At 34.5% G+C, this 21,921-nt stretch overlaps 1 pseudogene; it reads right to left on the bottom strand.

Annotated features, from left to right (window-relative positions):
- Positions 1-250: 250 nt before the first annotated feature.
- On the bottom strand, positions 251-914 carry LOC114619904 (annotated as a pseudogene).
- Between the last annotated feature and the right edge of the window lie 21,007 nt (positions 915-21,921).

Genomic DNA, 21,921 nt, shown 5'->3' with positions numbered 1-21,921 from the left:
GCAGCTGCCTTTCTATGGTGCTCCCCTTGCTTGAGCTAGCTCTTCACATTCCTCTGATCAGTATGTCACCACTCAGGGGACTTAGGGAGACCAAGAGTCAGCATAGTGGCCCTGAAGTAAGTAAGATTGGAGAAGCCAATAGTTCACTTGAAGCAGCAGCTCCTCCAGACCAGGGAGATAGAAAACAGTTACTCAGTCAGCAGGGACCGACTGAGAGGTTGTAAGGTCCGATGGCTGACTGTCCACTTCTTTAACAGCAATGTGTTGGATCTCTTGTCCCGTGACAGAGCAGTGCATTTAATGTGTAAACAGTGATTTGGCCGTTTATGTGCAGCTTCCCATAGGTCTCATCAAATTTGGCTGTGAGTGTAGGGCTGTCCTTCAGTTTTTCCCTCACTTTGAACAGCACTTCCTCTGAGAACGTGTGTCTTCTTACAAATATCGATACATTTATGTCAAGAGCGTCCTCTAAGAGCTTTACCAGGCTTTCCAACATATTAGACTGGATGTGGATTAAGATATTTAAGTTAGTACATGCTATGCTTTCTGGATTCATGATTTGAGAAAAAATGGACATAGCTTCTTCCAACTGGTTCTGATTCAGAGCTAACGCCACTACAAAACAGGATGCTCTCTTGGAGATAATGTCTCCCTTAATTAGGGCTTCTTCTCTTAATGTAGTACAGATTTTAAGCAATTCCGGGGTATTCAGTTTATAGTAGATTGGAAAAGCGAGGACATAGGTGTCTTTGCTGAACTTCATATCTTGGTTTTTCATTTCGATCAACACTTGCAGCGCACTTTCATATTTGCCTTTGGTAAATAGCATATCCATCAAAATATTGAATGACGTTGAATCTAGGAAGAAACCTTGTAGATGCTTATCTCCGATGAGCTCCATTGCAGAGTCCTCAAGGTCCAGCTCGCAGCACAGCCTCATGAAAACTGGTCCGAACTTATACTCCTCCAATGTGAAATTTCTGTTTTCTGCATGGTATCTATAAATGACTGCTTTCACCAGTTGCACATCTCCCACGGACTGGCACAGGTGCAGCAGTGTTTTCAACTCTTCCTTCAAGATGAGTTTGTTCTGGGTCAACTTCTCCAAGTTTCTGAAATAGAGTTCTTGGGTGCCAGAAAAGTTATATGCAACAGCCATCTTCTTATGTTGAAATTCCTTTAATTTCATAATGCTATCTGTGAGTAGGTATCTTTTAGCTCCGAGAGTGCAGCGGCAGCAGGCGGACCCTGAGCCAGTCACCCTGGGATGCAGAGAAGGATGCGCACGAGATTCACTTTTAAAAATAACCTTTTTGTTATCCTAAACTGATCTCAGGATCATGCACTAGATACTTTAAATATATAAATAAACATAAATATATAAATGAGTCTGACAGAGCCTATGACCTGACTAAGGTAAGAGTATATGGTAAATCAATAGAACTGATGTCTCCCAGGGCTACATCCATATAGTTTGCTTTGTTTTAATACTACCTCAGCAATTTGTTTTATTTACGTTTTGTCAAGAATCTTAAAATTAAATACGTCTATTAGTAGACTCCTTAAGATGCATAAAAAGAAAAAAATTAAAAGAACAATTTTGTATTTCTTAATTTTGAACAATAAGTTTTAGCTTACATGTACAATTCAAATGGTGTTTATATGAGCTTCATAAATGTTAGTTGAAGGAGACTGGGATAACCAAAAACTATCATGATAGAGGATAAACTATCTATCCACTTGTATTACTTTAAAGTTCTCTACTTAGCAATATTCCACAGTATATTCTAATCACTATAACACACCATTGTGGATACTCATATTATAGTCGCAATCATTTTGTTGTTTTGCTTGTTTGTTTTTTATTATTAAATGTTTGATAAGATATACAAAGGTATTAAAATATAGTTATTGGTCTAGCAATGATTTTTTTCATTTTTACTGGTTATTTTATTTATTTACATTTCAAATGTTATCCCCCTTCCAAGTTTCCCCTCCACAAGCCCACTATCAATTCCTCCCTTTCTCCTGCCTCTATGAGGCTGCTCCCCCACCAGCCAACCCACTTCTGCCTCAGCGCCTGCCCTAGCATTCCCCTACTCTGGGTCATCGAGCTCCACAGGACCAAGAGTTTCCCCTCCCAGTGATACCCAATAAAGCAATCCTCTTCTACATATCCAGGGGATCCATCAGTCCCCTATCTAAAAATGGCCTTAAGTTTTCTATTTTATGCCTTTCTGCTACTGCACAATTACAAATTCCTACATTCTCTAGTATCTGCTGAAAGATTACATAATGCAGTCGTGAGCTCTGCATTTTGGATTTTTTGGCTTTTCAGTTGAAGAAATGTTCATATTTTCCAACGTTTAACTTAAATATAGTTTATTTTAAACCATTAACGCCTAGGTTGAATGTTTCTTTGGTGCTGAGAAAGTGACATAGTAGTGTCATAGTAGTCTTTCCAGTAGCTACAGTTAGGTTATTATTTAACTCAAGTCCATGCTTAGACTTTTAAATATTTACTTTTGATATTTTTAATTGTGTGTGTGGATGTATGTTTGTGTGAACATAGGGAGATGAATAATGGGAATTGAACTCATGGCCTCTGAAAGATCAGTAAGTACTTGTAACCACTGAGCCATTTTTTGAGCTGGATCATTTTAAATTTAGAATATAAGGACTATTTTCCCTAATAATTTTCAATGACTGAAAGTGTATATTATATATTCAAAGTTGTCAATGACACCTTTAGAACTGATATTTGTGATTGATACCACCATTGTTATAATTCCTTGAAGTATATGTTATGTCTTTGAAAGGAATTAAATGTCTGCATCATGTAACTATTCTTTAATCTAACATACTATTAATGCTTGTTTTCAGAAATTTATGTCCAATAATGAGCATGATTTAAAGTCAAAACTAAAACTGTTTCAAAGTAGAATCCAATTTCATAAAAATTGCATTGGTATAAAAAAGAAATACTGTATTCCATTATTCAGATGATTATTCTTATTAGTGAGAAAATCACTTGATGTGTATGATAAGAAGGTTTCTAGCAGATGCCTCTTTGATGTAAGATATGAAACAGCACATACCTCATTAAACAACACATCAAAAGTATTAAAATGCAACCATTAATCTATATTTCATAATTTCCCCATAATGACTAGAAGTAAAACTCATTGAACAGAAATGAAAGAGCTGTAGGAGAAGGTGATATTAGAATTCACATATGGCTCAGTCCTTCTTCTTTGAATTCTATCAAACATCTGTTGGTTCAAATTGAATGTAAGAATAGACAACAGATTAACATATGAATGAGATTTAGCCATGTTTGCAAAAGGAAAGGTGGACCATTTTGACTAGTTTCTCAAAGTATGTATGTTATCAAAGAATACTAATGTAAATGAGATGCTAAGGCTCCTATAACTGGCTCCTGTATTTCTCAGATGAATAATTTGAAGCTCATAGCTAATAATTAAGTTAATTTAGCCCACACAACCCATATTATTGAACTCTTCATTAGAATAGTATTTTCAGATCAATATAGCAATCTATTATTCTGTCATGCTATTTCAGAAATATTCTTTCTCTTATAAAATTTTTGTGATTCATAGTGTCAGAAAAGACGAATGTTCTTTAGTAGTACACACAGAGGACACAGATAAAATATATGGGAAGTAAGACTCATTGAGCACTGTTAATTTACTTGATTCCTCTTCCTGTTAGTTATGTGAGACACAACATTCACAAATTCACCTTATATTGCTGTTCATTATCATAATAATTAAGTATTAAAGAACGAGTAGCTCTTGGTGTCCTTCATCCAAATGTGGGCCTAATCTCTTCAGAAGTATTTGGTTCTTCACTGTTCTAATTGAAAACAAGTGTACTCTACAAGTGTAGTTGACTCTAAGAAAGTCTAGTTTATGAAGCCATCTAATCTAAAAGGTCTCACACAAAAGCCATCCTCTAATAGAAACTAAATTGCACAACAAATATCATAACAGAAAGGAATTGGGAACATCTGTCTCCATCAGCCTTTTACAGGAACCTCATAAGGTAGAGAATTGCTTTTCTGGTCCTACTGATTTAGAAAACTATACAAGCCATGACCAGACATTATCAATATATACACACATGTTGCTCTCAAGATGGCGTATGTGTGTGTGTGTGTATGTGTGTGTGTGTGTGTGTGTGTGTTAGTTTCAATGCATTCTTACTTGTTGTGAATAGTCTTAGACTTGCTATCCACTTCTCACACATATATACACTGCTCTGAGTCAGGGAAATTGAACAGGTCACCAAGGAGAAATAGGAAACATGATACATTGGTTTGTCCAAGCCAAAGTAGATTAATTCCAATGTTTTTCTAAGACACCAATTAATTCTAAACTGGTTAAATATGCAGTAAGCACAATGATTACATAGTTCTTTGAAACACACTACTAACTTAGTTGTGTTGGGTAAAATTTAAGTCTATAACAGTAAACTTTAAACACCATTATGCAGAAAAGCCATTCCTACACTATCATTATTACCTCCTTCTTATCAATTAAGTCTGAGATGTTCTTCAACATTATTCTTTTCTAGGTAAGTTTAACTCATGTCTCAAATTAATCTTTTATCCTCCATGACATACTGATTTTGCTGATGCAACCACTGAAATATTGTCCCTTTTTTACATGTAAAGACTACTTAACATGTTCTCTGTCTTCTGAACAATTTTGCCTTTTCCAACAAAATCTTTACTCTAGGTCCACTGCCTGACTGAGAACAGATGTGATTTCTTTCACAGTACTTTCTCATCAATTGTGCAGTAGTAGTTGACTCAGTGTCGTAAGCAGGCATAGTACATTTCAGCATCATCCAATGTGGGTATCTTCAGAGCTTAGTGATGTTTATTTCATTGTCATGATGTCAACACCCAGAATTGTACCTGGGGTCAGATGGACATACATGATACTTTGAGACTAAGCATAATGAGTAAGCTACTTTTCAGGAGGAAGTCTCTGATTACTTAGTCTTAGTTTGTAATTTCCTCTAATATGTGCCTGTTATCTGTAGAGAAATAACAAGCCCAGGATTATAATAGAGTTTAAGCCAACTTATTCTGTCCATTTGAATGGAATGCTGTTACACACAATTGATATAAGTTTACTATCTAGACAACTCTACTGGATTGTGAATATTTCCCAGGTTTTCTACAAGCAAGAATGTGGTGTTCTGGTCTTTACATCCTGAGGGATAAGAAATGGTTATTTAGAATGTATTTGTAGCAGGCTTCAATGAAAACAACCAATGCATAACCATTTATGTGCCAATATAGTACTAATATAAATCTTTATTTATTTAAAAATTACTCAAATTTTGGTTTCTTTTAAATTCCTATCATTTAAATATTCACATAATACCAATATATGAATAAAAAGTTTAGGAAGCATAGTGACAATTATTTATATATAACATTAATCATTAGATATTTGATACCACATAAAATGCAGTAACTGTCTACTGACATAAGTGTCACAAATGTGTATAGATGTCTCAAGGTATCATATATATATATATATATATATATATATATATATGCTTGATATATATAAAATCAAGCATTTTCCTTAAGAACTAATAACTTGCCTTCTGCCTATTTTTGTCCCACTCTTCTCTACTCTACCACCAGACTCCTACATACTGTCAGCTTTTCAAACCCAGACAAGATGATCAAGGGTTTTATTTAATATTTACTTGTGGAAATCTAGATGTCAAAATGTTTTCTATATGTTCATTTGTATATAATTATTTAATATAATGTGACTGTATTATTTGAAAAATAAACATTATTAGGACAAATTAATCCTTGAAAAAACTTTATTGGCTTTTCAGAATAGATTCATCCTGTTTTTGCTATATGTACACTGCCAGCTTTTAACTTAGATGTGAATTTTTGAAATACACAGTAATATTTGTGGACATCAGCTATGAGCACTAAATTATTTGAACTCAATCTCAATATTTTGAAAATTGACTATACTTAACAATTATTTTGTACTGATGTGCATCGGCACCAATCTTTTAGCTTCATTTTAGAAATGTAAAAATAGAAGCACAGAAAAATTAGGTTTTGAGTACATTGTGTTCTAAGGTATAATAGATAACCCACGTGGGCTGTCTCATCCTTTTAACTACCTCCACCATTTACCTCTCAGGAAACAGCTTATTTCATTCTTTGCTCAAACAGTATTCTACACACACTGAAATCATTTCATCAACATTTGAAGTATATATCAATCTTTTAAATTCTGCCAAATATTGATCTTATTTTCTTATGTAACAGATTCAGAGTTAGGCTTATAATCCTCAGCTTTTAAGTATAAAATACTACAGCCACCAAGTGAAATCTACACTTTCCAAAGGAAGCTGTTTAAACTTTTGAGTTCAACTGAGCACTTTAAGTTTTTGAAACTTCAGTTGAGTGAATATTACAAATTCTTTAGAAAACTATGATAATGCATGATGTATGGTGGGTACAGTGTAGTGTGTGTGCATGTGTACATGTGGTTTTTGTGTCTTTGGTGAGTAGTGTGTGTGTTTGTATGTGATGTGTGTTTCTGTGTGTATGTGTGTGTCATTTTAATGTATATTATCGTGTTTGTAGTATAGGTGGTCTATCTAAGCAATGATGTGTGTGTTTTTGCATTTGAGGTGTTTTATTTAGGTACTTAGTATATGTATGTTTGTGTGTATGTGTGTGTGTTTTGTATGTGTGTGGTACATGTTTACTGAGGCAACAGCAACCCTTGAGGAGGCCATGTAAAAAGGAAGAGGATGCATAAGCTGGGCATTAGAAGTCAGATTCCTAAACGTTAGGTGACCAAGTCAGCTCAGTCAGTCAGTAGCATCTTGAGGGAGGGAGTGAAGATTAAACTAAAAACAGACAATTAGACAACATTATAACATAACTTCAGCCAGTGCTAAAGTGATTTTATTTTTTTCCAGTCTGCTTTTATACCATTCTAGATACAGTCAAAGAATAAATTAGTCAAACAAGGCAATAAACAAAGTCCCCTGATCTCTGTGTCTAGGGGCTTATCAGGATGACCAAGATAAAAGGAATACCATAAATTCCTGGACTGTATTTACTCTGAGCCTACTTCCTTGTCCTGCCAAATTCCTAGAAGCCAGCACCAAGAGCTCTTCACAGTCAGGCAGACATAGAAAAGGAAGCAGACTAGGACAACAGAGCAAACCTGTAAGAAATTATCACACTGTGACAGGTCTCCCCACAGAGAAAGAAAAGAACAATATCTTTCCTTTGTATCTGTGAGAAAATGTCTTTATGTTTAAATCTCAGCAACTAACTCACATGTTTTAAACTGTCAGTGAATTGGCCACATGCAAGTTCTCAATAAACCTGGCCACAAGACCATGGACATTTCTTATTCCGCAGTCAAAAGTGGACCACTGAAGGAAGCAGGTGCTGTGTCTGTGTGTAAATCTGAAAGAAAGGACCCATGAGGATGTTTGAATAAGAGGACGAATCCATACTGAAACTGTATAAAAATAAGAATGAACATTTTATTGTACAGTAGACATCTCAAATATTGAACAATCTCTTACTGTCAATGACATCAGTATTTTTATCTTAAACCTAGTGTGCATTGTAAAACTCTTTAAGAAAGAGTTAATAATTAAACATTACAGTGACTGAAGGGACTATGCTCAGCTTGAACTTGGAGACATTGTTCTGCATGTCCTTGCTCTTCTCCTCCATTCCCTCTAAACCAGTAATGGTTCCCTAAAAGCATTGGATTACATTCCTAAAGCTAGCCACCATGGTCACTTTTCTTATTTGGCCACTTCCTTCTCATGAGGCTGACTACCAAGGTTCAGCTATTGAAGTGCAGCCATCAAAAACCCCCTTTGGCTCACTTAATTAACATGCCCAATTACAATTAAACACCTCATCCTAACACAGTTTTTCCCTTTGTAAACTGCCATTTTCCTATGTGACTTTTGGGAGAAATACCTTTTTTTCTTCTTCCTTGTTCTACTTCCATTCTCCTTTGTCTTTTATATCTTGTGTTTATCTACTATTCTATGTCCTCTGTTCCTCTGAGACAAATAAATCTCCTTTGTGCTGAGAACTTAATTTAGGAGTTCTGGGACTATGCTTTTCTTAACAGTGACTCTCATCTTCTAATCAAACCCCTGCCTCAACCATCATTTCCAATAGTGTGTAAGTAGCAGTTATGGACACAGATTATTTGGAAAAGTACTTTATTTGCTACTTACAATGTGAAGATGAGGAATGTACCATTCAATTAGATATAAAGAGGAAATCATCAGACAAAATCTGTTTTAAACCTGCATATCTTATTGTAAGTGTGGTTCATAATGGACTGGTGTCCAGTGCAAAGGAACCATTTAGTGAAGAAAAGAAACACTCTTTATGAAGGTGAATAGGTCTCACTGACACAACAGTGAAGAGAGTGGGATAAAGTTTTAAGATAAAAATATGTATTAATTATTTTCTAAGTACACATAAGAGGTAATACTCCATGAACGCCTACAGATATGCCTCAATATATGTTGTTTGAATTTAGTACTTTCAAGTAGTTTTTCTTACCACGGGTAATTGAATGATTCTTTCAGTATGACCCTGATTATTGTTAAAAGAAAAAAAACTTAAAGAAGTTTCTGTTAGGTAAAATATACTTGTTTTGATAAGACACTGACATTTTTATTTTTTACCAAAAGAGTTGACACCATACATTATGATTATGGTTTCCCATCCCACAAACACTCTTACATTCTATCTATCATTCCTGGACCTGCTTATGCCCCCCCTCTTCAGTAAATAGGCAAATAAAACAAACAGATCATAACAAAATAAACAAACAACAAAAAATACCAACAAGAAACATGAATCTCTCTCTCTCTCTCTCTCTCTCTCTCTCTCTCTCTCTCTCTCTCTCACACACACACACACACACACACACACACACACACCCCACACCATAAAAACTCATATAATTGGAAACCACCATAAACAAAAGATCAGTAGACAAAAAAAAAAAGTCTCAAGAAAGAAGTATGAGACAAAAATCTACAGAATTACCATTGAGCTCCTTTTGGGTTGGCCATCTACTGCTGACCATGGGACCTGTCTTAAGTGTGATCAATATGTCCAGTAAGACTCACATCTAATTACAGAGATTCTGGTCATCCATGCTCACCCTACTCTATTCATAATAACCAGAAATTAGAAACATCCTAGATATCCACCTCATGACACTGGCATTTTTAAATCTAGAAGCAAATTTTCCAATAAAGTTGGTTTTGGGTCCTAGTCTTGCCTTGTTTATAGTCACATTTTACATAATGTGAAGCCTGCCCAATTACTTTTTTAGCTTATCTAGAACTCAATAATGCTTTGTTGTTCCTTTTTTTTTTCTAGGCATTATGGATATGGCATCTTCTTTGATGCTGATGTCATTTGTTTCAGTGGTAGAATTTCCTCTATAGTCACAGCTCTGAAGATCGGCTAATGTAGTAGATGCTTTTTTTCATGAGGTTGTAATACAAAAATTCTTTGAACAAAATGACTCACCAAGAGGGTTACCAGTCAGTTTCATAGAAATATTCGTATAGGGACTAGCAAGCTGGCTACACAGGTGAAATCTCTGGTTGTACAAGCCCAGGTTCATAAGTTTAGCCCTTAGAATTTACATAAGGATAGAAAGAAGGAACCAACTTACAATCTTGTACTCTGACCTCTGCAGGTTTCCTCTGTGAAGTGTGTACCAACATAAACAGATATGCATGCAAAATTATACTAAGGAAAATACAACTAGAATAAAATACTTGTACTGGGCTCAAAAATACAATTGTGATTTGATGTGAATGATGGTATCACTTAATACAAACCACATGGATTTTAAGGGCATATTCCATTCTTTTTGTTGTTGATTAAACATTTTTATTTAAATGTTTTTATTATATTTAGTATTTTGCATTATGGAAGATTTAATTTTATTAAAAATAAATTCTCCCATCTTAATGCTAGAGATTTTCTCAGGTACTCAACACATTTAGAAAGATGATGGCTTTCTACAAAACGATCCCTGTCAGTATAAAGCCAATATCATTTTTTCTAATATGGATATTGATTTTAAGATAGTTAAAAATATGTTGACTTTTATAAGATTTATGTTTCTCCCATAAAACTATAGGTAGCTTCACTTCCCAGGCAAAAATAAATAAAACATATTTCAAGCATCATAGCAAGTATAATATTACATTGTAAGCATATAGTTGATTTTGAGGCTATGATAAATTACTGAAGTTTCATTCCCAGGAATTTATGCATCCAAAGATACAGTAAGCAGATTGTCTTCTACTCAGCCATGTTTGGAAAGTCTTGGTCACAATACTAATTCAGATTTTGTTGGCTTGTTTCAGTCAGAATTAGGACTGTACTTTTTTATTTCAATGTTTTTCCACAGGAAGGCTTGAGCAAGGAGCTGTTAAATACATGTGTTTCTGGTAGTGCTCAGTAGAGAGAACTCTTGGCTGACATCACAGTTCCTACACTAAAGAAACTTTCAGATGTGTAGGGTAGTGTGAGACAGAAAAGAAAAGTTGAGACACTAGTAATTAGGATAATATAATAGACCAGAGAGGTGTAACACTGCAGGTGAGGTGGATACTGTTAGAGAGTGGATTCTGTAGATTATCAAGAAATCAACAAATGTAACTTTAATAAGAGGGAGATAAATAAGATGAAAAGTACAAAAGAAGGGGACACAGGTTTCCCTGAGATTTGAGGAAATTAGTGAGTTATAGACAGTTTGCTTTGGAGATTAAAGGATACTTAAAATTTCAGGAACAAAAGGCATTAGATTCATATGAGAAAAAATTGAACCTGTGAGTAATTCATATTCATGTTTAAAACTTTAATCAACTATAAGTTATGAGATCATAACATCATTGATTTGAATTCTTCTGTTAGTCCTAGCATAAATAACGCATATAAGCAAAATGATTCATTTTTAGTGGAAAAACTTCAACTTGTAAATATAAATTCTGATATTTTACTTGAGACCCACAGTCCATTTCTCTTACCATATATTCCTTGTTCTTAAAACCAGTCAATACTTTCTGACTGACATATCCAGGCATGGGAAGAATATCAAACCATAAAGCATTTATGACTGGCACAGCTGGCCAGGCATTGGGCCACTGAAGTTACTCCACTTAAGCTGATGTGGGACATTACTCCCATTACAAAGTCCACATCAAGTGGAGTAGAAGGTTTAGTCTGTGAATATGTATAAGAATATTTTCTAGACTATGAATGTCCTTTTAAGTTTAATATAAGACTAGAAGAAAGCAGAACCATAGATACATTAAGTCCATCTATTTCAATAAAAAGGAACACCTGATGACAAAAGACAAGTGATCCATAGGTGACAATAACAGGGTGTGCACAAAGCAATTTCATTGTACATTATTTTTTCCTCAAAATAAAATAATATATAATCCTCTAAACAAGATGTACAATGCCTTCAGGGAACTATTTGCTACACACTAAACCAGAATTTATTGCTTCATTAATCTTAATTTTTTTTTTACCTAAGAATTCTGTGTCTCTTATAGAAAACTGTTTTGTTTTCTACATCAAATATTATGTGTAGTTTTGAGGACACAAAGCAGTCAAGTCCATATTTTACTTTACAATTTAGCAGGCAAGATGATTTTACTTTGTTTTACTCAGAATGTATCAAACAAACTGGAGTTTTGTTTCATCTACAAGTTAGAAAGTTTCAATACTACAGAATTCATTGGTAAAAGGACAAAGCAATGACGACAAGCTCTATTGTGCTTCAGGCTGTTGCCATAATACACTCATAATAATGAGTGTAAACACTGGATCTGCTCTCATCCTTCTGCTAATAAGCTTATCCTGAAATTTCATTACACATACACACACACACACACACACACACACACACACACACACACACACGGACACACACACATAGACACACAGAAATATATGTGTCTGTGTGTGTTTATCCATTTGTTTCAGCTCCATTCCTTCTCTGAGAATTGTTTAATGTAATATTTCCCCACATTAATCCCCCTTACTTTAAAGCTTTAGTTCTTCGTTTCTGAACATCAGGTCTGAATGCCTTGTCAAATTCCTGCTATGCAGACCATAGATTGCATATAAGAAGAATTCAGGTTAAAATATTCACCCTACTACTCTGTTCTTGATTTCCATCTCTTTTTCCTCTGTAGACAAGACAGGCTAGAATTAAACACTGAGAAACAGCTACCTCTTTCATTTTACCTATAAGATATGGACACTGGGGGAGCCCTGGGTCTGTTCTTTCTGATCATTTTTGTAAAAGAAAGCTGGCAACAATACATTAAAATGAAAAGAGAATCTTAATGAATATACATATTTCAAACATCTTGAAAAGAGCCAGCTCTCTGTTCCATGGCTTATGACGGTGTCTTATTTACAATCTGTGTCTTTAAATTCTGTTGTTTCTAGCAGGACAGATTTTTTTAAAAATAAGAAGGGATAGGAAGGCTCAGTTAGGTTAACCTAATAATTGGCAAGTGACTTTCAATGAGCAGTGTTTTCCAGTGTTTCTGGATAAGTCACAATTGAAAGAGGGATGCTGATTTGTGATGAGCAATAGACAAGGCAGAGCCACATGAAGTGATGCAGAGAAAAGAAGCCCACATGTGGGGGCAGTATCCAGCAAAGAGCAAAACAACTGGCGCTCTATTTGTAGGGGAAACTGACAAGGTGGGGAGCCAGCAAAAGCAATTAGTGCAGCCTCTGTGGGAGGAAAAGAGCTGCTTTTGTTGTTGGAGATCTATGATTTTTCTTAAGCAGCAGGCTTTTCTTTCCTTAATTTTGAATCTGCACCTAAGTGAACTATGAATTATGATTAACCTATTGACTTGTTTTATCCTAAGCACCTCCTGTGGCTCCTTAGGGGGTAAGGGTCCATGATACCTTTGAGAAGAGAAAGGGCACAATGACCAGACTCAAAATTAAAATAACAAAAGCACAGGTAATGAAATAGAGAAGAATTATGACATTCAATAAGTGTTTCTTGTCCTTAATAATGCCATCAAGTAGCAAGTTTGTCTCTCTGTTTTTCCCCATATAAATATCTATCTGAAAATTGAGGAGAATTAATATCAAATTTTGTTTTTAGTGTTAGATACTTGAAAAGATGTAGATGGGGTTCAAACTCAGGGTGCTGTGAATGTACAATATTTTCATTTGACTATACCCCAATATTGTAGTCAATGATTTTGCCAGAAAAGTTTTATATACCTGCAACAAGAAGAGTAGATACATATCAAATATATCCTTATACAAGAAAATGACCCCAGGGCAGCAAACCAAAAATCAGGGCAGTAGCCTCTCTTCTGGTTTGAGAGAAAAATAACGAAAGTTATCTTTTGTTACAGTGTTCATCTACCTGAGAATCCTTCAGTGGATCTCCTTCCCTACCCCACTCCCTTCTCTTCTGTCCCTAATCCAGACCCTGGAATCCTTCTTTATTTCCTGCTTCCTCTTATTCTAACTGTGAGGGAAACTTGGCCCAGAGAGACTACCATGTCCAGAGTCAAGGCATATTGTTTTTCTTTTGCATTGCTGTTTCACTTGGGATAACAAAACAACTGGAATTAAAATACATTTACTTCAAGTTTAAAAGAAATTAGCATTGTGAAGAATGGAAAATAATCCCATTTGAGAAGGCATTTCAGGACAAAACTTGATGATCTTTTCTCTATGTCGTCTCAAGGACAACCTTCCCTCCATATAGGTCCCTTTAATAATCTTTTGTTCTGTCTTGATTCTTATTTGAAAGGCTGGTTTTTGTTTGTTTGTTTGTTTGTTTGTTTCTCCTTTCTATTCATTCATTAAGAAAATATTAAAGATTTTGGAGTATTTTCTTATCTTTTTCTAACTGCCTGTTCAGGCCACTTCATTAGTAAACAGAGTTTCAGAGTAAAACTAGCTGATAAACAGTCTTCAAAAAGAGAGCTTGTCTTACTGCACAAATATTTCCCCCCTGAAGGAATTGTACAAGCTGATTTTAAATGTAGTTTGGTGTTGAAAATGCCCCAAATCCTGGCCATGAGAACAGCTGAGTCAGATTCTTTCAGGACAATTGTTCTCAACCTTCAAAATATAGTGGCCTTTAATACAATTTCTAATGTTGTGGTGACCCCCAACTATAAAATTATTTTTTTTTGCTACTTCATAAATATAATTTTGCTACTCTGATGAATCATAATGTAAATATTTGTGTTTTCTGATGGTCATAGATGACCTTTCTGAAAGGATTGTTTGAGACCTAAAGGGATTGTGACCCATGAGTTGAGAAACAGTGCTGTAGGAACTAGGACACAGGAGTTTGGGATTTTGTTAATATGTATTTATTTAAATTATTTGTTAATTTTTCAGTGGGCTTGCACTTTATGCTTGTGGAGGTCAGAAGACAGCTTACAGGTCCTTAAAGGTTGCATTCACTTACTGAGCCACCCCTCATGTTTGTTTTTGAATCTTTGCTTTCAAGTATTAATTTTATGCCATTGACAAATTATAAATGTGAAAGAAGAAAAATATTTAAGAATTCACTAGTTTGATACTTTTCTTAAACAAGTAAATCAACATGGATGGAAGTTAAATATTCTAAAATGATCTGACAATGATTCCTTTGTTGTTACTTTAAAAAATGTTATTAAAATGCGCTTACTTATTATTACTCTACTTTGCTTTAAAAGACATGTTTCCCCTTAGTGAGTGATCCATTCTAACTTGGAGTGATCCATTCTAACTGGAAGTGATCCATTCTAACTACGAGTGATCCATTCTAACTGGGAGTGATTCATTCTAGGATTGCTCTAAACTCAAAATGTGTAGATACCTAAATACTTTATGAAAAGAAACTTGTAAATAGCCTATAATCCTCATTTACATAAGTTTAAATGTTATCTGGAATATTTATGATGATTAATACAATACAGAAGCTGTGTAAATCGTTGTTCTGAATTCTTTAAAGAATGACAGCAAACTAAATCACCTGAACAAGTTTAATTCAAAAATATATTTTCAATAGTTCCATAACTAGTTATTTGTCTCTGCATATGTTGAATACGTAAGTGTAAATTACATAGTCAAGTATGTAATTTAAATTTTCTTTCTTGTTGATGAAGGCCCTAATAGTTTTATTTATTTGGATTTACTTTTTGGAAGAAGAAATCGAGGGCAAATTGCCCTCTGACCTCTACATGCATGCTGTGGCTTATACATATAAACATATACACAATAATTAAATGTGATAAAAATAAACATATAATGTGGTTAAAATAATTTTTAAAACATTTAAGTTATAAATTCTTTCACTGTTTCATTTACAATTGCATTGTATACATGTGTATAATAAAAAATTAAAAAAACAAAGATGACTTTTAATAGGAAAGGGGAGATAAATATAAAACTATGTTATCTTATACTCTTGTAATTTAATAAATGCATTTTCTTTGTTTTCTCCTTTTTGTTCATCTTTAAAGTGATATGTAAATTATAGTTTTAAGGGTGCAGAATATATGAGATTGAACCTCATATCCTTTGGGTTTTTGTATTAAAAATACAGTCAAAGAAATATTCGTATTTTATTTATTAACTAATTTGTTATGTATTTCTATCTGGGAAAGTCAGTATTTGAAAAGGCAAGAATTTCCTCTCTTTTAGGTATGTTGTCTTAATCAAGAAAATCAAATTTCTTAAATAAAAAAGTGCAAATTCTTTATAATTTTTAACATCTATTGGGTATCATTCATGCCTATGACACAGAAATGTGCACACATACAAGCACATGAATGCACATGCATACAAATATACATGCACTTGCACACACACACACACACACACACACATACATACACACACACACACATTGCTTTGACCATTTGCTAGTTCTGGGAATTAGATTAGCATAATTTCTTTTATGAGAAGAAAAATTATTTATGTAAATGTTGATTATTTCATATATATCACTAAAGCAGTATTATTTTGTGACTTAAAAATATGGAACATTATTAGATTAAAATATAACCTCATCAGGATTGAAAAATACTGTATTTTCAGCAAATAAATTTATAAGATATTTATATTCAGCTACAGTTTTCTAAATTGTTCAATGCCAAACAGTAATATCTTCCAATACAATACAAGTATTAACCTTTTATCTGATAATCAATTGTTTGTTGCCAATTTCAATTATAAATTGTACTAAAAAAATTTCATACATAAAATTATTCAACAAAATTTCTTTTGCTTTATAAATTTTATAATTTCTCAAACAAGCCACTCTCTATCAAAGAGTCTACTCAGAATCCTAAAAATAACTAGTTAAAATAGAATGTTTGCCAAAAACTGATTTGGGCAATTAAATTTTTCCAATAAAAATATTAAAATATTTTTAATCCTATACAAGTGAATAATTTGTATTTTTACTGTAAACAGCTTAAAGTTAACTTCAATATTACACACATTACTAACATTCAATGTAAGTATTATTTTATATTCCCATACAATATTTGCTTATTTTCTCTTCATTCAGATAAGTATAGTATCTTACAATGAAGGAATGGATAACTGCTTCAAGTTAATGAATTATTACGGTATTTAAATGCATAACAGATATTGCGATTCCTGTTGGCCTTTCACAGAGTTTTGGCTTTGGGATATTTTGACTTGAAAGCATTTCTGAGGAAGAGAATTGCATTTGTAAGCATTTAAAGCCCTGAGAAAGATGTAATTGCTTTTGCCTCTCCATGAACTCATTAAAATAGGTTGAAGAAAGCAGAGACTACACATCATGGAAACAAAGCATTTCTCAGCAGTGGTCAGATTATTCTAGATGATAAAGCTCCTCTAATTATTTCCCAGTACTAGAAGACAATCCAGGCATGTGAGTGCAACAATGTACCTGGTTAAACATTCATTATTTGTTACTAGCCCCATAGGTTCATGGAAAGGTAAAAACCATAACTAAATTATCCTTGAAGTTTTCTATAGATAAACCCAGTCAATATTTTATCTTCTGTCCTGGTAACTATAGTGAAAATCCTTAGCTCCTTTTTACGACCTATGGTTAGTTTTACAATCTCTTAGAATGTGCTCTAAGGTTTTAAATGCCTGTTTGCTCTTTCATAAGCAATTAATTGGTGGTGCCTAGCAAGTGGCAGAGTCTTCATCACAGTTTTGACATTAGCAAAGATTTAATAAATAACCCAGTATAAAAGAGGCTTGAGCATCTTTGTGTGTTGCCATTGTGAAGTGGTGGTGACATCTGCATGCTGGTTGTTTCTGCAGAAAAAAAAAAGATCTTTGTCCTTCCATACTCTGAGTCTGTGGTCTTCCGTCAGTGATTCTCAAACCTTAATATTATGTTTTCTTTTTCTAGGAAAGCAGTTGATGATTATTACTCTTTCCAAATGTTAGAATGACAAACAGGGATTTCTGCTCACCCCAGGGAAAACCAGATACAGCATTGATAACAATGACAAAAAACTGTCTCACTGGTAAAAGATCCGTGAGAATGGTCCTGTGATTGCTGTGATGTTAAATAAACTTGCCAGAGATGAGGGTACATTTCACACTTTTGAAAAGTGACAAGTGTTTTTGTCTGTTAATCAGAGATAAGCAAAAAATCAGTTGAAAGCTGAATTGTCCAGCTTTGATATTCTATATCATCAGCCATCCCTTTGTGTAATGGGCCCATAAGAGGAGGACTTGTGAAAGTGGTGAAACACAATGCTTCTTTGTGCTTGTTAGTTTTTGTAAACTTGCCACAAGCTAGAGGAAACATCAATTGAGAGATTGTCTTCACCAGTTTGCCTTTTAGGCAGGCCTGTGGGACGTTTTTGTCAATTAATGATTAATGCGGGAAAGGCAAGTTCACTATGGGTGGTATTATGACTATTAGGAGGCCCTGGGTTTTATAAGAAAGATAGCAAAACAAAACCAAACAAAGAAACAAAAATCTAGTAAGCAGTGGACAGTAATCCTTGGTTTTGAGGCCTTTGATTCAGTTCCTGTGTTTAGGTTCCTGCTTGATTTTCTGCTCTGACTTTCCTTCTTCATGACTGTGATCAGGACATATAAGCCAAATTACTCCTTTCTGCCTGTAGTTTACTTTGGTCAAGATTTTTTATGTCTTTTTTTCTTTTCTATTTTTTTATAGCAAGAATAATTAAAGTAAATACCCAGCTCATCAATACCAGTTCACACATTACACTTACTCAATGCATGATGAATACCAAGCCTTTTTTTATGTTTTCACTAAGTGAAAAGTAAAAAGAGGCTAAGATGAAAATGATTTGTTATACTTAAGAATTGAATTTTATGTTAGAAATAGTTTGTTATCTCTACAGCCTCAATAGTTTTATTTTCTGTGTGTCATATAAAGAAGTTTAAAATTTCTGATTTGTTGTGACAAATTTTCTAAAACATTGTATTAGAGATGCATTTGAATAAGAGACTTATAAGAAACATGTTGACATGTAAGTCACAAAGTTATTTAGAATACTACATCATTAAGTAGCTTCTATCTGAAAGAATAAGAACATAAGATCCTAAAAACATAATATAAACACTTGATTTTATACAGAGTTGGGGAACTGTTATTTATAATATATCATACTTTGAACAAATGACCATTAGGTAGTGATATGCTCGTGATAGATAGATCACATCGGTCTGGGAAATTAAATGTTTAAGAAGTAGAAACTCTTTTTGTCCAGACAAGTGTCTCACTTGAGGATTATGAAATTTCTTTTCCCAGAATTTTAAGCTGGGAAGAATTAGAGTTCTGTCCTGTGGAAGACAAATTTCCTTCAGAGCTTTAAGAAAATACTGATGACAAGAAGCGGTAACTTCATTTTTGGAATCCTCATACAAATAGGTGAGCAAAAAGGATTTGCTGTGATGGTGTGGGAATAATTGAAGAATGCTGGCGTGAAGGATAGCACACAGAATATCAGAGTATCCATGCAGGATGAGTCTGGAACTTTGGAAATTATTAGTGAACTTGCTCAGAGCTTCCATCTGTGAGATTAAAGGTGATAGATGTACTATTATGTCAGCCACGGTTCAGGAAGGGCAATGTAGCACAACTTATTTCTCACAGATGAAGGTTTGATGGCACCTCTTAAAAAAAAGAGTATAAACCTATAGCAGTTAGTCTAGCAGAGAAGAATCTGGAAAGATTAATATGAAATATATATATCAATACTGCAGTATTGAGACTATCAATTTTAGGCAATTTATAATTTTAAGGGTTGTGGGATGGTAAACCATGCCAGGAACCTTGGTAGAGCAGGTTAAGACCCTGGAAACTCACACCTGAGGTGGTAGGCGCCTCCCTGCTCCTGCCAAACTTCTGCGGTGGAACACATGCCACACTTCCCACATAAGGAAATGTGATCTTTGGTCACAGTTACATAGACCCAGAACAGAGCTCGCCATGCTAATGAAGTACCCAGAGGCTCTGAGGATTTAGTGCATAAGCTTCCCTTCCTGGACATTCCTTCCTGCGAAAGGTATTTAATCTAGGGTCCACCCTGAGAGCTTTGTATAATATGCATCCATTTTTTCCACAAGGAAGAGTCAATAAACAGTTTAGAACCACGGACTGTGCCTTCATCAAGAATCACCATGGGGACCATGAAGGGGGCCTTCAACTATCAAGCTGCAGCAAGCCTCTTGCAAAGGCCTCTCTGGGCTTCCAGCATCAACCACAGCCAAGCTAAGGGCAGTTACCACTGAGCTAAGCCAGAGCTTCCCTTTCCCCCAGCCCCTGGACAGATGCTGTCCTCCCGGTTCTGTTCTCAACTCTTTAAGACTCAGCTGGGCCTGAATGTTCAGGAGTTTGGGAACGCCCAGTCTCAGCCTAGTCAAAAGCCCGTGTACCCTCTACACTTCGTTCTGACTTCTGTGTGTGGTTCTCCAGCAGCTGCTGGAGACCCAGAAGCCAGGGAATAAATACCAGCTTCAGTTTTCTCACATCTCCTTGATGTTTTCCAACCACCAAATCTGTCTGTCTTGGTGCTTCCCTGAGGACCAGCACCGGCACAACAGCAATGCAGTCAAGCCCCCAGTGTTTCACCCTCATAAGCGGCCATGCTCTGTAGCAGGGCAAAACTCAGACCCACAAAGGGTGTTTGCTTTTAAATACCATGCATATTCACTACTCTGCCATGACAGGAGCAGAGCATCCTGGTGTTCATAAAGCTCTGTACTGTATTGTAGTAGACAATGATGATTCACTATTCATAATATCGGGTAAGGAGCCAGGAACAACACAGGTTTCCTTTTCAAGAATGCAATAATTTTCCTTAAGTTTCCTTAATACCTCTTAGTAAGTACGATGCAAAGATACACTATAAAATATTGTAAGAAAATGAGGCACTTATTGGCTAAGCATGGAATCATATTGTTCATGCAGTTTGTCTAAAACTTCTAAACATAGCCTCTGTAATTTTAACATATGAAATATTGTAGACCAATATTCCAGAAATAGCAGGTAGTTTATTTACTCAAAGTACTTTTGTATGCATTTTTGGAAGTATTGCTTCATGAGCTAAGTAAATAGTGGGTAAGTAGCAAGTGGAAGGCAACTGAAGAAGGATGATTTACAGCTCAAACCTGAAAATGATTTTTAGCTTGAAAGTGAGGGACTTCTGGTAAAAATGAGCACAGTAAGCTCCGTCTGTACATTATAGTTAAGAAGGGAAACTGTCCAAGCCTGGGTGGTAGTTATGATTTGCCTAGCTCACCTTTAATTTATTAATTAAACATCGTCTATTCTGTTAAATACAGAATAGGTTTTGGCTGTGCCCCCAAAAGATTAAATGTTTAATATGACTAAATTTTGATCAACCATCCATCCAATTAATTTTATTTTTGCTAAAAGCAGATGCTCTGCATATTTGCTTGGTTTGCATCCTATTCCCAGATAAAAAGAATGCAATGATCTTTAGATTTCAGAACGTATACATTTCAAGCCTATAGGAACTGAGAATCTAATCTCTGCAATTTCGGAGCAAGTGAGAAATAAAAATAATCCGAGGTGTTTGGAAGTTATAGTAGGATTTATTTTCAATGCTTTGCAACATTTAAACCTTGATTCACCTGAAGACGCTCTACTGTCCATAGCTGAATGAATCCTTCACAAATATGACCTTTTCAAGTATTTCCATCCTTATCTGATATATGACATCTGACTAAAGGCATTGTTGTGAATGCATATATGAAATATTCACAAAGTTTAATTGTTTCAATTTTATATCAATACAAATAAAGAGACATTTTAATATTTAAAATTTTCATCCCAATAGTTTTTCTAGTATTCTGTCAAAAAGTTTAAAGAACCTTATAATTAGTATGTAATGGTTTCTTAAAACACTAAGTTATCGTATTATTGGTTCAATAAAATCTGTAAAATTAATAAAGATGCAAAGTATCATTAATTTCAAGACATATTTACTAGTAAATCAGTCAATACAGGAAAATTTGCTCTAACACACTGAGTGTGTGTGTGTGTGTGGGGGGGTGTTTATACGAAACCAACAATTTAATGAAGTTCCTAGATGCACAATTTTATTTTGCTACTATTTTTTCCATGTTTTATTGACATTATTTGCACTGACTGGAACTTGTATACTGTGATGGAACCATAAACTGTTCTCAAAATTACAGGAAAGATACAAAGAAATAGATTGGTAATAATGGAGAAAATTTCTAGCATTTCAATATATTTATATATTAGCATATGTGATGGAAACACACTTATATAAAGTAAATTACCT

This window comes from Grammomys surdaster, unplaced genomic scaffold, assembly GCF_004785775.1.
Source record: "Grammomys surdaster isolate TR1022 unplaced genomic scaffold, NIH_TR_1.0 165, whole genome shotgun sequence".
NCBI classification, from domain to species: Eukaryota; Metazoa; Chordata; class Mammalia; order Rodentia; family Muridae; genus Grammomys; species Grammomys surdaster.
Note: the sequence above shows the minus strand (reverse complement) of the source record. Positions and strands in the feature narration are given on the sequence as shown.